At 40.7% G+C, this 19,729-nt stretch overlaps 1 pseudogene across 1 annotated transcript; it reads right to left on the reverse strand.

Moving 5' to 3' along the window:
* Nucleotides 1–12,685: 12,685 nt before the first annotated feature.
* On the reverse strand, nt 12,686–18,151 carry LOC148717557 (uncharacterized; annotated as a pseudogene). Its single transcript, XR_015994859.1, has 4 exons — nt 17,696–18,151; nt 16,355–17,377; nt 13,920–14,116; nt 12,686–13,487 (listed from the first exon to the last, which is right to left on the reverse strand). The product of XR_015994859.1 is annotated as an uncharacterized LOC148717557 (transcript).
* Nucleotides 18,152–19,729: the final 1,578 nt, after the last annotated feature.

Raw genomic sequence — 19,729 nt, forward strand, 5'->3', positions numbered from 1 at the left:
GTATGGAATAAGGTAAGCCATTTTTATTTCATATTTTCACTTTTAACTATCTCTATGGCTATCTTGTAGAAAATCCCATACAAATCCTTATAAATCGATATGCAAATTGTGTTCCTTGTGTGGTTCTCAAAGAGAGCTTGGGCCGCCTGCGATTACAGCCGTACAGATCTGACACGCTCTGAGGGTAGCTCTGAAGGTCAAATAGTACTGGTAATAGTAGTATTTCCCTAGATTACTTTCCACCTTCGCGGGTTCCTTTCGTGAAGAATTCTTACATGGAAACATAGAGGCTGTTTACACGGCAGAAAAATCGGGTACGGACCTGTCAAAAAAGTAGTACGGACCGAATAATTTTAGCCGTTTGCACGTATGATGTTTTACCAGTGGTCGGACAAAAAGAGGCATAAGGACCAAGTTAGCAAGATTGCGTTTACACTGCAGTTTTTGGGGGACCGGACCAATTTCTTGCATGGGACTACAGTATTTGGTACAGCTGTGTGCTGTTATCGAACATGCGTACCGTATTTACCGTATAAGGTAAATACTTGTACCAGACAAATTAAATTTTTCTATATTTTTATTCAACCGTACACTTTCTATCTGTCAATTTTCCTATGGACTTATGCTAAACTGATAGTAAATCTAGAATTACGAGAGAAATTCATGCGGTGAAAAAACCCCGAGCGTTTCACTGAACCCGAGCAGAGAAATACAGTCACTTTGAACTAAAGAACATCACATTTAAAGAATATAAACTGCCGATGCTGTGTTAAAATTGTTTTATAGTGTTTTTCCTGGTTATACGGAATTCCTCGAATAAGCGCTGCATCGGGGGTGCGGCGCTTATTTGAGTAAATACGTTAATTCTTGTAAACAAAATGGCGACGCGTGATGCAAGAAATTGGTCCGGACCCGTGTTTTTTATGGTTTTGGGGCCATAGACGTCTATGGCCCCAAATCAAGAAAAAACACGGGTCCGTACCCATCCCCCAAAACATGGTACGGACTGTTTACACGGGAAAAAGTGTCAGGTCCGTACTCCTTTTTTTGATAAGTCCGTACCCGATTTTTCTGCCTTGTAAACGGCCTTATAGTTTCTAGACATGTCTCCTCGTTTGGCTAAGCCATTATCCTTTGATGAAAATGATGAAAGCAACATTTCATCTAAGAATTTCCCTGAGCCGCTGAAGCCCAAACGACCGGGGGTTGTTATTAATGTTGTTTTGTTTATAATCGGGTTTCGTAGGCCACCGTTTGGCATCAGATCATAATAGCTATTATTACTAGTGGCCAGGAAACTTCCAAGGTTGAAAAAACCGCTACAAAAATCGATCCGAGTACACTGTTTAACAATATTATGACTCCGTCCATTTCATTTCCCATTGCTCACTGGAAAATCCATCATATCTACAAACCCTGATAATTTGCCTTAAAAAAAAATGGGAATTTATTAGATCAACGAAGGCTCGCAAATAATATTATCTCCACAGGAGATTAGGGGCCGACCATTTAACTCTTGAGGGGGTTGGGTGATTTTGTTGGAAGAAAAAAATTGCATGCAGCCCAAATGTAACAGAAGAAAAAGGGCATTTAGAACGGAAAAATATCCTGTAGAGCAGATTGCTAGAAAAAAATTTCTTGATGACCAGAAATCACCCACCCCCCCTTCAAAAGTTAAATGGTCGGCCCCTTATGTCACCTCCCGTCATGTCGAGCTTCCTCTTAACTCTATCGGAATTTCCTGGTAAATAGATCGTGTTACGGTCACGTTTTATTGTTACAGCGAAAGAAGATTTAAGTCATTAGGTAAAATACCCGGGAAACTGGTCAAAGAAACAACAATTGTAAGGCTGGCTTCAAGCAATGAAAGCGAATCTACTGAGGGTACAAGCATTAACTAGTATTGACAGGGTACAGTATGAGGGTACAGTATTAACTAGTATTAACAGAAATGAAATATTTTGGGTACTTGTTAATAACCTGCGACCAGGCCTTCTTTTTTTATCTGCCTGAACGGAATCAGAACCCCTGACCTCTGCGATACCGGTGCAGTACTCTGCTAACTGAGCAATCAAGCCAACCCAACTGGGAGCCGGTCACGTTGTGAGTTTGTAATATACCCGTAGATGATGAAGAAACAAGTCAATAGATGAAAGATCACGTATTTGAACTGCGGAACTGTACCCCTCTCAAGTGGAAAGCCTCGACGATGAAATATGATAAAGAATAAACCAATCAACGAAATGCTTGTCATAGAGTGGAGGGGAACAGGGAGGCGGGAGCCCAGGAGAACAAGGGGCGGGAGAGGGAGGGAAGCGGGAGAACAAGGGGCGGGAAGCGGTATCTACACGAGGGCGGGAACGGGGAGCAGAAATAAATAAGGCGATAGTTTGTTGTTTATTACTGGGTATTACTCAGTCATAAACACTTATCTAGCAAGGTTTTGAAATTTCCAGTTAACATCTACCAATGCTTAAAAACAGTTTCGGAGGCAAGAAAACGTAAATTTGTACCCGGGCTGGAAAAACAGCATTACTTCCGGTAAATTTGCGAATCTCTTCAAATTGATTACGTCATTGGTCATGAGATAGCATGACATGTACAGTGTCTGGTAGTCTCCAACAAAAAAAGTGATTCAGGGTCATTCAGGTCAATTGTGACAAATGTCGTCGAAGACCATATTAATCGGTCTCAGTATTATCTGTTGTGGCCACGAAAAATCCGTTCATGGAAGACCTTTTTGGGAGCTCGCTCCTTATATCTGCACCTCCCAAATTACTGAAGATTTTGCCTCGTGGTGCAAACTTGTTTCAAAGGAATGCCGCTTCAGTGAGCGCGCCGGCCGGAGAGTGCGGAGTGGTCCACTTTTCGACGCAATCTCTTTTTTGGATAAGGCTAAGGCACTTCCCATTAGGATAGTATTATAGCAGAATCAATAACTCAGGACGTTAAGCAAACGCAACTTTATTCCTTCTCTCGTGTACTCATGACCTGCGCACTTCACTCCAGGTGCGCAATGCGTATATACAATATCCACCTTTCCTAAGAAAGCATAAATGCAAATATAGAGCAGGAAACGACGGTAGTAGTAAGAAACCAAGCTAGGCTCACAATGAAACTTATTTAGACAGTCATTTCAGAAAGTTACGTCCTAGCGCAAAAGAAATTCGTTAAGATATTGGGGAACACGCCGTTCTCGGAAAGGCCTGCCAACATGTTCCGCGTTCCTTAATGAACACTCCGATGACTAGGAACGCTCCCAACTTGAGCAAGTCTTTTAACGGGTTCAGTGCCCCTTGACGAGGGAATAACTCTTTTGACCATGGACAAGTTCCTAAACAATCGTGCCTGTCCTCTTGCAAGCTTGACGCTGACTCCCTTTTTTTTGGCGACAGTAAAAGGTCTAGGGTTAGCTTGTTTTGACTTTTCTGAAGCAGCAAAACCTGATCTCCCTGGCGAATGTCAGAAGGGGTGGCGTTGTCACGTTTATCCATGTATGCCTTTGCCTTTGGTTTTCTCAAATTGTCATTGGGGCAGGCAATATGAACAAGATTTGAAGTGCGAGGGAGATTTAGATAGGGAGTCTTGGTTCCGATGTGACGATTCATCATCAAGGATGCGGGTGAGACCCCAGTGGAAGAATGAGGAGTGGTTCGATAATTCATTAAGAACACAAACAGTTCCGAGCGCCAGTTCTTTCCTTCTACAGTAGCAATTCGAATAGTCTTCTCCAAGGTTTTGTTGAATCCCTCTACTTGGGCTTTAGCAGCTGGCCAAAGTGGCGTAATTATGCGATGCGTGATACCAAGCTGTTTGCGCAATGCTTTGAACTCTTCTAAACCGGAGGAGACGTTTTCAGATGTAATGACTTCAGAAATACCATGCGTTGCGAACATTTGATTAAGGTGCGTAATCGCTGTGGCCGCAGAACCTGAGTGTGTAACATGGACCTCTGGGATACTTTGACGTTTCATCAACTGCAACAAAAACAAAGGGATACTCTCCTGATGGGAATGGGCCACAGTAGTCAATGTGGATTGTGTGCCACACTTGCTTTGATGGATCTGTCTTTCTGAGAGGCTCTGGAGGAGGAGTTGGGCCAACGATTTGGCAACCAAGACATTCGCGTACATATCTCTCTGCTTGAGTATCAATGCCAGGCCACCAGACTCGTTGTCTGAGATGCTTTTTAACTTTACTGATGTCCTGGTGCCCCTCATGTGCTAATCGAAGAATGCGTGGGCGAAACGCCTCTGGAATCACAATACGATTGTTTCGGAGAAACGAATGCCGCGTTTCTGGCAAAGTTCTTCTTTTAGATCAGCAAAGGGCGCGGGTGCAGCTGATCAGCTCCCAGTGTCCAGGCACTCTTTGATTATCTTCAAGGTGGGGTCAGATTCGGAAGCGACAAAAAGCTTCTGAAGAGTGATGACAGAAGGAAGGGTATCAACTATAATGGAGTTAACGTAGTCCTCAAGAGGATCTCTGGGTGTATTGGTAGGGACGAGTTTGCGTGACAGGAAGTCGACAGCATTTTAAATGCCAGGTTGGTAAACAATGCGTGGGCAATAGTTTTGGAGCCGTAAACGCCAACGTTCAATTCTCGGTGAAGGGTTCCCGCGGCCGTTGAGGAGAACTTCCAGCAGTTTGTGATCTCCTACTAAGTCAAACTGGCTGCCGTGGATGTAATAATGAAACTTCCCACATGCCCATATTCCTGATAAGACTTCTCTTTCCGTTTGGCTGTAGCGCTGTTCAACTGGTGATAGACTGCGGCTTGCATACGCAACGGGCCGGATAGAGCCATCGGGGTGCTTCTGAGTCAAGGCGCCACCGATCTCAATCTTGCAAGCATCATGGCGTACTTGGGTGGGGAGGGAGGGACCAAAATTGGCCAGAACCTTGTCACTAGATATGAGGTCACGCAGCTTGTTAAAGGCTTCAGATTGCTCTGGGCCCCAAGACCACGGGCAGTTTTTGTGTGTGATCCTTCGTATTGGCTCTGTCATAGTAGTTAGATTTTGAAGGAAACGGGCGACGGTATTTACTAATCCCAGAAAGCTTCTTGCTTCCGTGGCTATTTTGGGTGGCCAACTAGAAAGCCATTGCTACTTTGGCCACCACACACATTTTTATAATCTGTACTTTATTTATTTTATTCTGTAATCATTTGTTGTAACTTTACTTTTCTATGTTAATTTTATGTAAATAGTGTGAAACAAATGAACCAAAGATTGCGTGTATTCGATCCTTGTCTGGGATACGCCTTGTGTTGAAATGTAAAATCCATAATAGTTCAGTTCCGGGACGCCAAATGGACACTTAGCTGGGTTGACTGTGAGGTTTTTTTCTTGGAGCCGTAGCAACACATTTTCTAGGGATCTGTCATGCTCTTCCTTAGTGGTACCGTGGACGAGAATGTCATCAGCAATGTTTCTTACATTATGAAATCCCTCGAGTACTTTTCCAATTACGTGTTGGCATATTTCAGAGCCTACTGATGCTCCGTATGGCAGACGCTTGTAATGGCGGAGACCAACGTGTGTTTTGAATGTTGTCAAGAGACGAGACGATTCGCCAAGTTCAATTTGGTGATAGTATTCCGTAAGATCAATTTTGGAGAAGAACTTGGAGCCGTTTAGATTTTGGAGAATTTCTTCCGCTGTGGGGTATGGGTGGTGTGTACGGCGGAGAGCTTCGTTGGGCTTGCACATGTTTACACTCAGCCGTATGTCACCTTTCAGCTTGTCGACAATGACAAGTGGGGAGACCCATTGCGTCGGGCTCATAACCTGTTCGATATCTTGATCTTCAAGCTGTTTTAGCTTGGCTTCCACCTTGGCTCGGTAATGTAAGGGTGTAGGAAGGGAATTTTGTACCACCGGTCGTACAGTTGGGTCGATGTTGAGCTCAAGTTGGTAAGCTTTTAGTTTCCCGATTTTGCCACTGAACACCGCTGGGAACTTCTGTAAAAGGTACTGGTATTCAACGTGGCAAGGGAAATGTTCCGTAGTTGTGAAGGCCGCGATATGCAACATTCCTAGCCGGGTTGAGGTTTCACGACTCGGGAGATAGCCAGCATTTCTTGCTTTGAGCACCAGAAACCTTGCTAGGTCCATCTGCCCTGACGGACTACTGATCAGTCCAAAAAACGATCCAGCAAGGGGATCGGGGCAGGGTTGTCTAGTCCATATGGGCGAAGTTACACATTGGTTGGTTTTAAGGGCACTGTTTTAGCGGCATTGATCGCCTCATATGTTGCATAGTCGATGGTGTTCGCCGTTGCACCAGAATCAATACAAACGAACTGGGATATCTTCAATGGTAAGTGTGATGTCTGCTTTTGCTTGGTTAGGGTTGAGGTGAAATGCCTCATGACAGTCATCTTCATCGGAAGAATTACAAACATACCGGGCCTTGGGTGTCGATGCCTGTGCGCCATTTGGGTGGCCTGGGGTTTTGGTTCTTTTCATACAGATGCGTCCAAAATAGTGCAGGATTCCGCACTGAGAACATGTCTTACGAAAAGCAGGGCATCTGGGAGTTCGCGGCTGGTGGTCACGCTGGTTACCGCAATGTGTACATTGTTGCTGTTTCTCCGAGGTAAAATTCACTTGGTCTTTTTCGCTGACGGTTGGCGTTGTTAGTTGGTGAGCTTTGTGCGAGCGTTCCTGGGACGAGGTATTCTCAATGTGCGCCGCTTGGAGGCGTCGGCGAAGCGTGTTGGAATGACAATGTTCAATTAACTGATCCATAACAGCCTCATCGAGCGAGTATTTATCGAAATCACAATGCTCGCCCAGTCGGTTTGATCGTGTAACGTATTGGGCAATCGATTCGTTTGGCATTTGATGAGCCTGGCGAAAGGTGCGTCTTTCGAACTCTAAGCTCTTCTGAGGAGAGACGTACGTGTTGAGCGCAGTAAGTGCCTCTATGTAAGTGGTTACAGTGTCTGATAAGGTAGCAAAGATGTCTTGAACAGCCGGCCTGGCAAGGTGAAGTAGCAAAGCTCGTTTGCGATTGTCAACAGTAACTCCACGGGCATCGATGTAATATTGTAGTGGTATTTTCCATCTGTCCCAGCGGGGACCAACACTGCCGGTCTGTTCGAAGGGATCAAACGGTGGTATTGATGTGATCTCGGCCATCCTCGTCGCCAAAATATTGTAGCAGAATCACTAACTCAGGACGTTAAGCAAACGCAACTTTATTCCTTCTCTCGTGTACTCATGACCTGCGCACTTCACTCCAGGTGCGCGATGTGTATATACAATAGATAGAGAGTCAAACAACATGGCAAGCCATCAGATTGGATTTTACAGACATTAAAGACAAAATGATAGCAAAAGATTACGAAATAAAAAGTAGGTGTGATTTCCTGTCCTGTTTGTATTATACAAGCGGCCTCCCCGGAGCATGGAAGACTTTTTCTAACCGCAAAGGTTAAAAGACGATTTCAACCCATCGAACAAATCTGATAATCGGTCGAACAAGACTGTTCAATCATGCTTCACTAGCAATTAAACTGGACGCTCAAAATGCAAACTCTTCAACAATTGATGTACTAACTACGAATACTTAGTCCTACTTACGTCAAAAAGGGAAAGCAAGCACGAATACAAAAGAAGCAAACTCTAAACGTTACGTCTACCTCTCGATTTTTTCATTTGATTTTGAATTGACAATAGCTATTACATCACATAGTGAGCTGGGACTTTCGTCTCTTTTCGCTTCGTACGTTTTTCCGAAAATACATACAGCGGCTCCAAATCAGCTACAGGCTGAACTCTTGAAGAAAGACTGAAGCCAGTGGTAAGGATGTTTCAACCTTTTTAACCATATCATAACCGTGATTTATCGTTTATACATGTATAAAAAAATAACTGCAAAGCAGGATTAACGAAATTTCGAACAATCGAGCACAAGTTAACGAGAATGCGAGCATGCGACCAGTGGCAAAAATTTTGCGAGCACGAGCAAGCGAGCACCCGAGTAATTTTTGAGAGCAATTCGAGCAAATGCCAAATTTTACGAGCTCTTTTAAATTGAACGGGACCGTTCGATACCCCTCAATTAAGACCACTCGCGCGATTGTTCGGACTGTTTAGTTGTCATTCTTTGAGTTTTGGCTTTCTCGATGCCGTCCTTAATGATAACAGTAGCAGTATGGTTTACGTTCTTGGGCATTAATGTGTTGAGTCCTTCTTAGAATCACTTTAACGCGCGCCTAACTGTCTCAGAGTCGAGTCCAAAACATATTTGTGCTTGCGAACAAAACCTTTTTATTTAGGTTTCTTTGACAGTGCGACCAGTAAACTCTATTTAATCAATTTTTCAATGAAAAAAACGTTTTTTTCAATAACATACCAATCCTGGGCTCCAATAACGCTTTTTAAAACGGCTTAAAAAAAAAAAGGTAAAAGTTAGGAGGTTAACCATTAAAGTTAACCATTAGCATATCAACACCAGTATCCATTGAGTAATGATTTGACGAAAACTGCAACTGAATTAGCACTTTGCTTTGATTTACTGCTCTTAATGCGCCGTAGTCGTTACTTTTTGATGCACAATATTCCTTTTCTACTAGCCGAAAGACTATCCCACCAGGAGAAAACTGAATGAGATAGCTATTACTGAGAAGCTCCTAAGCGGTCTCAGATGTTTGGAGAATTTACTTAAAGCTCGTATAATAGGCAGACTGCATGCGCGTAAGTTTTTCTTCATTTTCAGTCGAACGGCAGAGGGCGCGTGCCGACCGCGCAGGACAAAAGAGGAGATAAAAGGGGGGGATGGAACGTGTGTACCCCTCATTTTAAGCCAGCGACATATCCAGCGATGTTATTCGGCGATCGCGACGAATTTGATGGCTGCGATCGGAGTATTCAATCGCAAATATAATTTATATATGTGTCCTTAGCGGCGACCGGCGTATCAAATCGCCAGTTGTGTCGCCGGCTTTTCAGAAAAACAATTTGCAGGTGTTGCTGACAAGTCACCGCGACGTGTTAGTCAACTTCACTGCTTGGAAAAGATAGCAAAGAAGTTATGAGAACACGATCTGAATACTGAAATAAAAAACAATTTTACTCTATTGACGTTAAGTCTATTGATACGTAGAGGTAATACAGCAGATAAAATTAAAACTTACATCAAGTTGAATAAAGAGCATGTATTGGCGAGACAGCTAAAAAATTCATTACGTTACTGCAACAACTAACCCCTTAGCAGCTAAAAGTACCCGTTTCATGTTGTCCTACAGTAGCATTTTGAAGTGATATAACGGTTTCCATTGAGGCCTTTTAGCCACGGCAAAATTAAGATTCGGCCGGCAAAAGATCGCAAACTTGTTTTTCTATTTTACAGCACCTAATAAGGACTCCTCGAAACCATCATATCGCACAAAAGTGTCATACACAAGGCTCTGTACTACACGACATAGAAAGCTCTTATCATTCGTGAGTTCAAAACTAGATAACATAATTTAAACTGCTCTCGAAAAAATTTAGAAATACAGGCTTGCTCAACAGTTTTCTAATCATTACTTTATGAAGTTAATGATCTAGGTAAAATTACATCATTCTTTCCCAATTTATATTAAATGGACGGGAGGGTTTTGCCGCGAACTTATTTTTACATAAGCTCGGATTCCTTTGTTTTTTTCGGGGGGAATAAATTACATAACTCCCGAATCAACTGTCTGAAAAGCTGGGTGCGGCTTCGATTGTTTGAAGGGAAGAGCGGGGCTAATGAACAGCTAATTCAAATGCGGGGGGATTATGTATTAATATGCAAGGGGGATAAGGGGCTTATTCCCCTTTCATATTAATACCTAATCCCCTCGCATTTAAATTACCAGTTCATGAAGAAAACATTTACAAATGTTTATTGGAAATATTAAATACGAAGCTACAATTTCTGAAATTAAACTGAGCACTGTTTTCTTTTGGGGCACATTCGCGGATTTTCTTAGTCGGTGGTTCATCGTTCTCCACTGAGGCCCCCGAAAAATTTGTTGCTGATCCGTGCAAAACTTCGGACACAATTTCCTTCTGCGCGTCGCTCACTCTTTGATTTCTGACTCTGAATCGCTCAGCATAGCTAGCCTGTTCCTAGCATTCACCACGAACAAGACGAACAACTAATTCGAAATGCGACTTTAAAAAACTACCATAATTAAAAAGCCGAGAAACTTGTGAATCCCACCAATGCCAGCATTTTGAAACATAGGCATGCGACGCATGCAGGAGTTATTTTTTTGGATACGTAGGTTGAAATGGGACACTATATAACTGATGCTGGTGTCTGAATTGTTGGCAAAAATAAACTGCATTGGTACAACGCTTCCTGCAGTCCCCTCCACAGCCCTAATTTGAACTTGTCACGCAACGCTATCTCTCTCTCCAACATTGCATGACGAGACTACACAACAACCTGCTCGTTGGTTCAAATTGTGCTTATTGCCGTTCCTTCGTCAGAGACAAAGTCCTAGTTATTATTTTGACCATTAAGGGCCAGTATCAGAAATTATGTTTGGTTTTTCCTGTGCAAGAAAATGCACAGTAGCGTGCAGTTTTTAATTGGCGTAAAGTAATGTGGTGGCATATCCAGGGAACGAGGTTGAGTTTTGACATCGAGTGTCAGTCAGATTTGAAGTACTGGCCGCGCATCAACGATAAGCTTGTTACAGTTTATACTCATCTTTCGAGTGAACTTAACTATATTTATTTAAAGTACAAGCCTAATACTGTGAATCACTACTATTGTTAACGTACTGATGAAAACAACAACCCTTGGGAACAGTAATACAACCATCTTATGTAAACGTTGGCGATTGAAACCATCCGTAAATAAATATTGCGAAAAAAACAATTGTACTTTTCTCACCAAAAAAAAAAACCTTGTGGAAGTCACTGCCACATACCATTAATTTCAATCAGTCAAAAATCTTGAGGTCTATAAAATGCCTTCTGTGATATATCGTTCCGAGGCGAAAAAAACTTCAAAGGTTTGTTATTAGATGTAAGCAAGAGAAATCCTTGTAAATAAAGTCATCGCGTTCAAATACAACTTTTTATTGAGTGATCCCGCCTTTCCTCCAGCGATTTTAGTAATTCCAAATATTCATGGATGGCATCAACTTGTTCCGAAGTCTTAGCCTCCATAGCTCACCATGTTAACAAACCATGAAAAGCACTCGACAGCGATTTTGCTAAAACAGCAAAGCCTTCAATTAATTCGAACCAATTTAATTCAATCCGCTGATCCACAAATCCGGCCCAAATATAGGCTCCCTGAAGCTTCTTGTTCAGTAACAGATGGTTGCCTCAAAATACTCTTCCATATAATTTTGCAGTGGAAAGCTCTATTTTATCTCTTACAGCCTCTGGACAAAGATATTTTCCGGTCTCCGTTCTTCGAACAAGTGAAAGTAGATTGAACCAAGAGAAAGTATCATTCTTCAAAGGATAATAAGGTGGGCTACTTAATTGGTTGTTGCCTATCTGGACTTTGCCCTTTGCGTGCGAAATACGTGATAAAATGTAGGTTGTTTACAGGAAATTGACACGCAATCGGGTAAAGTCCAGGTTAGCTATGAGCGAATTTTATTGAGGTAGATTTATGTCATAAAATTTGCGTTGTTTACTGGAAAATGGCATTTCATCTAAAGAAATCTAATCCATACTGGCGAGTTAAAAGTAACACGCAATTGTAACGGGAAAGTATTGTTTAAACAATATTTAATTCATGGAGGACTTTTAGAAGCAAAGAAACGGATATGTAACATGGCAGTCGACGCAGAAAGTAAATGTAACTTGGTAGTCGTTTCAACCGCTGCTAAAAGAACAACCATATGGCAAAAAAAAAGATTATCAATCAAATATGATTTACGTAAATATCTTGCGCAAGATTTACCAGAATCAGTAAAACTAGCCTTTCCGAAACAACACGCTAGAGCGCTAAATTCGTGTTAGGCCTTCAGCTGACGGTATATGCGTCGTAAGTGAAGGAGCGGTACACAAAACATGCACGTTTTAACTCGCTAATCGGTAGGAAAAGTTCCGTGACGACCTTTCAAATCCAGACAGATCATAGCGATAAAATCCTCACGAAGGACATGAGCCATTACACTGAATAGATGGTCTTACAACTCTTGTAGATGTCATCTTACCTCGTTCCTTAAGCGAAATTCAAAATTGGAATCGCTGATTAACTCATATATAGCAATGAAATATCCTGAAGTTGCTCCTATCAACATCTGAAGTAATATTTGATTCAAAATTTTTCTCATGTTCCACTCAGTCTCCTTCAGAAGGAAGAATAAGCATAGTCGTACAACGATCACAACTCCACCACTTTCCCAACACGACTGATACATTTCCTTACTTCGCGAACCGCTCTCTCCGACTCAAGCGTTGATTCGCTGAAATTTGAAGACCTGTCAAACCGCAAATTAGCAAGAACGCTCTGATTGGTGCGACATCGAAAAATACTACAATCTGATTGGTTTGTGATACACCAAAAAATTGGGCCAATCACATTGCGTTGAGATACACCAAAAAAAAGATGCGCCAATCAGATTGCTTAGAGATACACCAAATTGCGCTGATCAGATTTCACTACACCGCAATACACCAATCTATACGCTAACATATAGTTATTTTTTTTAAAAAAATAACTCAAAAACAAAACAAACATGAACAATAGAGCCATTTTTCTTCAGTGCATTTTTGCATCCCTTGAGGAATCCTCGCACATGTAAAAATAAGCCATTTATCGGCCTTCAGCTCGTGGTTATGTGATTTATTCCCCTCAGGCAACGCACGAGGGAAATAAATATATCTTATTAGACGTTTTGTTGTGTAGTATCGCTGAGTATTTTTACGAGTTGTGCCGTATTTTGACGAGCCCGTAGGCCACCAAATTCCTTCTCCACACAAAAGGAAATCAGAAATGCGCTCCAGGTGTGCTTGATAAGCGCTCTGGTATTTAAGGATGATTCTGTGGGGGATGATATTATTTTCTGGTTTTGGCAAGCACTTGGATAGTTTCTCCAGTCGTGACTCCTGCTCTTGAATGGCACTTCGTCTGCTGATTTCACCTTGTTTCATTTCTGCTTGCATCCTGATCAGGCCAGGGGTGATGATCTCTCCAGGTCGTCTGCTTGATGTTGCCAGGAGTATGCTTGCAAAAGTGTTGAAATGGCGCTCTTGTTGTTCTGTGTTCGTTGACCTGGAGCAGATGATCGATGCGATGTTGGATAGGTGCGTGGCACACCGTCCGATGAGTGCAGGTAACGGCCCTAGAATTTTTTCTCTGTAAGTATTATAAGCTTTCCAATAACCTCCTCACATGCAATAACATGAAGAAAGGTTTGATTGTAAAGCCTTGATACATTTTTTGGCATCTCTTTTGTACCTTAGCATACAGAATTTGCATGATTTCTGTCATGGTGTCCAACAAGAGCTGCACCTTCTCACTGACAAAACCTATGAAGGGGAAAATAATAAAATATATAAACACTCGATTAAAAAATAATTTTGATGGAACTAAAGAACAACTTTCTGTAAGTGAGGAGAGTGACATGTATTAAAAATTGTTACTGTTCAATTTGATGATAAAAATAAATTAGCATAACAGCAGTAATTAAGCAAACAGCACAACAGCTGGTTATTTTTGAAAAGTAACTATCTATAAGATGTCGATGTACTGTGAAAAATGCGAAATTTTTTAGAGACTTATAAATAACATTGTCTTGATTATTCTGCCAATTTTATCCAAACTGGTCAGACCTACCAGGGGTGTGTGTTGGGAGGTGGGATAATAAGAAAACTATTATTGTTAGAACAAATTGAATGTTTTAAGTATAAAGTTAATTAGGACCTCAGTCTATATAACTTCAATAGTAGAACAATGTTCACCTCTCAACTGTTTTGCAAGCACAAGACACTATAATCCGAACCACGCAGTTGGTCTTTTGTTCCAGAAACCAATCTCAGTGTCTCCTCACACAACTTTTTCACATCATCTGAGAGGTGGGCAGAAATTTCAGTGATAACGTTTGAGATGTTTTCCTTCACATCATCTAATGGTTCAGTGGGAAGGACCTCATACATCCCTATGTAATGAAAGTAAATAAATAAAACCAAAGAAAATTAATTTAACTGGATTAATTTAACATGTAAATTTGGTTATATATGCTTGAGAGAAATATGAGTGTTTTTAAACTGCTAATTGTGAGGTGCTGCTTTTACATGTACAGTATGTCCTGGTCCATGTCAGGAGAGTCAGACCAATTAATTCTGCTTTTACAGTCAATACTGTTTGATACTTGTCAGAAAGTTCAATTTAATAAAGTTGTTATTGTCCCTACGAGTACAAAATTAATTAGTTAATTTGGTTAGGCAGGGGACATTAAAGAACCCACTCACAAGATTACTGTGATGTGGTCTGGCCTGTTTACTGGGAATTGAGGGGAGGGAGCATCTTCAAATAAGTTTCCTTTGATTGATTGTAAACTGCTGATGCAGTCTGGCCAAAGTGCCCCGAAAGGTGTTGTGATGCGCATTTGTTCATATCCACATGTTAATTTGCACAATATAAATGTTAAATTATTATTATTATTATTATTATTATTATATTATTATTATTATATTATTATTATTATTATATTATTATTATTATTATATTATTATTATTATTATTATATTATTATTATTATTTAATAATAATAAAATTATAAAATCATAGTTTCTCATATATTATAATCAGTCCTCTATCGTGAACATTAATATTAATTATTTTAAAAATTTGTAAATAATTAGATATATGATTGCAAATTGTAAATAATTGCTATCATTATTATTAAACGAAGCAGGCCAATTTTTATCATAATTTTTGTAAATACTTTTAGTGATTATAGTGAATAAAGGTTTTGTATTTACTAAAAAAAAAATTATACAACATGCACATGATGCTTTGCAGAAAATGAGATTTCTCCTTAATGATCAAATGTACATAAAAGTACAAACTGTGTAATGTGTATTACCGTATTTATTCGCCTATAAGCCGAGCGATTTTTCCAACAAATTAAACTGAGAACAGGTAAATTCTCGCCAAGGTAGGGGGTTCGGCTTATAGCCGAGTATTTTCGCCAAAAAATATTTACGGGTGCTTAACAAGCTTCGAAATTCAATGTTTATTCGACTATTAGCCGAGCGATTATTAACAAACACAAATTTCCGAGATCACGAAATTAGTGATCTTAGTGCGAAGGCTGATGGAATGGCGCTTTTTCCATCTCTCGTACCAACCCAGTGAGGCTTTGAAGTCTGGATCACTGCTCAACTCCTTCGCTTTTAGCCGTAGAATTAATCCGCTTACACCAATTCCTTTAAAAGATAAAAGAGATCAATTTGACTTGTTTGGACAACATGAAAAACTGGCCAATCAGAAGCGGTCATTCCCACGGTTTGTGTAAACATTGCAACACGGTCTGACAGATATCAGCTGATCGAAGCTTTTCATTGTTTTAAAGAAGCGAAAGACTTACCTTGACTCCTCTGCTCTGAAAACCAGTCCAGTAGTGTTTGATCCAATTCAGGATACTTTGGCGAAAAGCAGCCCATCGTCTTTCGCTTTGCTGACATTTTAAGCTCACCATTAAACAGGTTCCCTTGAACTTTTAGCCAGCGACGCACCATCGATTCACTGATTCCGTAATCTCTAGCGATCTCGGAGTTGTTCTCGACGACCTTTGCTTCAGCAACGACTTTTAGTTTGAACGCTAAGTTGTATGAAGAACGACGAACTTTCGGCATGATGATCGATTACGATAACTTTGAAAGAGAGCGATTGCTTGAGACAGGATTCTGAACTCAGGTGAATGTTTTGTTATGTCACGCATGGTTCTATTTATTTACACATTAAATTCAACTTATCTGTGATTTGTTGTTACTTTCAATTAAACGACCAATAACAACTGAGTAAAATAACCCTAAAATAATCTTTGCATGTTTCCCGAGAGGGAAGCTCCTTTTGTTTTCGGTTTATGTTAATTCATCTCAGTTAACGACACGCGTGGAGTACTTTGCAATTATTAGGTCTCGGCTTATAGCCGAATGTTTTGTGTTTATTTTTTATTTTAATGCAACAGCTGCTGACATGAAGAAGTTTAGGGTCTCGGCTTATAGCCGAGATCGGCTTGTAGGCGAATAAATACGGTAACCAGCCATAGAGCCACTAGTCCATGAATTTAACATACAGTAAGGAGAGTAATTCTCCTTTATGGTAAAAGATAACTCTATAATAACTTTGTGTTATGCTAGTACTGTAAATATTTGAGTTAATTACGTACCTAAATGAAGATCCTTTATGCTTCTTTCTTGATCCATGGTAAACATTGCTGGTACTCTCTGTATACCACCAAGATGCGCTTTTAGGATGATCTACAGATCCTTCTTGTAGCCTTCATCACACAATCCACGTGCTCTACATTCCCTCTGCAGTTCAGCAACTGACATATCTTTGAAGGCTCTGATTCCACCATTTATTTTTGCTTTTCATGCAGGCCATGCTAGCACTATGTTTTGCCGATCTGCTAAAGACAATTGGGGGCGTCAAAAACTGCATGTATGGTCATGATACCTTCATGAATCTCCACTACATCCACTACAACCAGCATTTCCTCCCCTCTACTCTCCACTCTCAAACTGCTGCTCTGGGCCTGGGCCATCTCCATGGAAGAACTGCATTATATCATTCACTTTCACTCCATCACTGGTTTCTACTTGGTAAGGAAGGTAATCAAGGCATTCTTGTCTGGTCTCAACATATGCAAGCTGCTCGACCTCTTTTGATCCACATCTGCCAAGAATATAGAGATGAGGCCTTTCAACAATTGCTACAACATCAACATCTCCACACCCTCTGGCCTTCATCTCTTCAGGGGTGTAGAAGCTAGAAGGCTGGATCATAAAGGCACTGAATAAGGTACAATATGTGACCATGGTTCAGAATGGTTGAATTGTCTCCCCAGATCATGAGATGCCTGGTTCTCTGGAACTTGATGAGGAGTTCTTTCTTTGGCTTCTGTTAAATCCTCCAGGACATGCTTGTCACATTCATCAATCTCTGTCAGACATTCTGTAACTTTCTCATTTGACATGCCTCCATAGTGACCATCAGAATTGGCATGCACAATGCCAAGTTGTTCACACCTCTGAAGCTCTCTCTTTCTGATTTCAGAGAGAGAGATCTTTCTGGCAGAAACTGTAAATTCCACTTGTTGAAGGGTGCCATCACTCTTGAGAACAAGCTTTTTATACTTCCTAGGAACAACCAGCTCACCAATGGTGTATTCTCCTGCATCCAGTTTGTCCTAGTGAGAAATACAGTAGAATGACTCTAAGTGCCTGTCCTGTATTTTAAATTTTTTTAAAAAGCATTTTAATTACAATTTGTTTCCTTCATAATAACTTAATAGGCGCATAACAATTTAGAGGTAGTTTAAATCTTTTTGTTGTTTGATGTAGAGGGTAGGAGGAGAGTACATTTATGGCCACATGTAAACTTGTGGAAAGCATTGTACTTGTTTTAATTGCCTGCACGTGAACTGCTGAAGTACATAATATTTTTTAGTACAATACTAAGAGGTCACCATCATTGATAGTCGCAAAAAAAAGACTCTCTGGCTAACCTGATGTGGCGGTGGAGAATGGCGTTTTCTCTTCCTAACTCCAAGATCCTCGTGTCTCTTCCGTTTTCCGAGCCTTACGGTTGCTTCCTCCATTGTTTCAAAGTACAGAGTGGTCCTTTGTTTTGCCCGCTGACTGTAAGACTGCCTCGTGCTCAGCATTGTATCTGCGTCACACCGTTTGCACCATTCCTCTAGCACTTTGTGCTTCTCTTGACGTGCTCGCTGTCGAAGTTCGCGTTTCTTTTGTAGTTTGCTTTCCTTTTGCTGTAACTCGCGCTCGGATACTTTAGTTTACCCTAAAGGGTTCGCGAATTCCCATGTAGACTCGGTGAACCCCTTGCGCAGCATGATGTCATCGTGTAAGCGGTCATCTAACTTGAGTAATGGTTAACGAAGATCTGCCTGCAGTCCACCAGCGGTATAATAATGACCAAGTTACGAATAAAGTACAAATAAGCCACGAAAAAAAGACGATCAAGCCTCTAAATGATGCAGCTCTACCAAGCCATCTATACACCTTCTTGAGAAATTTCTGATATCCGACGAAGGTGCTCTAAACTATTACCCGCTCGACGACTACAGCAGGTGCCCCAAAAAAGCCTGAGACAAAAATGCTGTTTGTGTTCATAGTCACCTCATGAAAAGAGAGAGAAAACTGATCAGACTCTGCTAACGACGTGTTCTTATATCAAACACCAATTCTTTCAATTTAATCATCTCTGATCCTGACCACGCCGACAGCCTTCTGCAGAACACCACAATTGTCATTTTTCATGACGATCTTGATACATCCCTTACCTCCCCAAGCTTTTGAACAAGAATTCTTAATCAGCCAATAGGGTTCACCCTTTTCAACTCCATATCCGACAGCTAAGGCCGCGTGATCCAATGCATGAGCTGAAAACGAGGATAAGGAACTCATAAAATTGGCCACCTTCACTGGTTAGGATGAATCGTACCTCATGAATGAAATGTTTTAATTCTTTACTCCCTAACATCAGTATACATATTCTCCATACTGTTCTTCATACACGTTCTAAGGTACTGACAAGGGTTTTCTTAAACAATCGAGAGCTTTTCAAGGTGCTGATCATTTTCTTTTATTCTAGCGACCTCAATATTTTAAATCAAAGGTTCCATCGTAAGTAGAAATCAGATGCTAGTCACTCTTAAGGGTCAAAGGAATTAATGGCGGACGATTTTTGGACGACTTTGAAGCGGTAAAAATTGGTCATCCGGACAGTTTTTTTTTTTTTTAGTTTTTGATGGCGAAAATGGTTTTAAGTAGACTCAATTCAACATTCTGGAAACAATTTAGCCCAAAACTAAAAGGGTCAATTTTCGTCTCAGGGGCACTTCCAATTACAGTACGTGTAAATTACTTACTGGAGTCAGAGTCATAATAAATTCCTGATCCGTACAATTTAAAAGTCTTTGGTTGGGTGTTGATGATTTTTTCTCTTAGCTCGAAAGGTTTTTTTTATTATTTTTCAGGAAAAAAACAGGCTGATTTCCTAGTTACTAATCAAACTAATTTGTGATCGGGTTCTCACCTATCGCACATATCGAAAACTCTTAGACTGTAGCTGTGAAGACTTCGTATCTATATACACTCCCATTGTCTCCGTATCTGTTTCAACTTCTACTGAAGGACCATACTGTAGTTCTCACCAAATAACACCCTTCAGACAAGATCACTGCTAAAAATAAAATTTTTCCTTCCCTCAGTGCCGGGTCCACCTAAACTGGTTCTGGCTCAAACGGAAGGTAAAGTCCTCTCACGCGAGTAAGCTTGTTTTCGAATTTCAAAGGAAACGTTTTTCAAACTTCTTGAGGGTATCAGTTGTTGTTTAGGAATTTCAAGCGATTCAATTAAACTAAGAGATATATATCCAGTATGCTTATGTTAATTATTTTTAAATGAATAAAGGCTGATAGTTTCGAAAGAAACTGTTTGGGGCTGCGTCGGTGGGAGTAACGAAAAAATTTGGATATATCAACAAAGTTGAAATGGTAAATTGGCCACCGTAATGA

Source organism: Stylophora pistillata, chromosome 13 (genome assembly GCF_964205215.1).
Source record: "Stylophora pistillata chromosome 13, jaStyPist1.2, whole genome shotgun sequence".
Lineage (NCBI taxonomy): Eukaryota > Metazoa > Cnidaria > Anthozoa > Scleractinia > Pocilloporidae > Stylophora > Stylophora pistillata.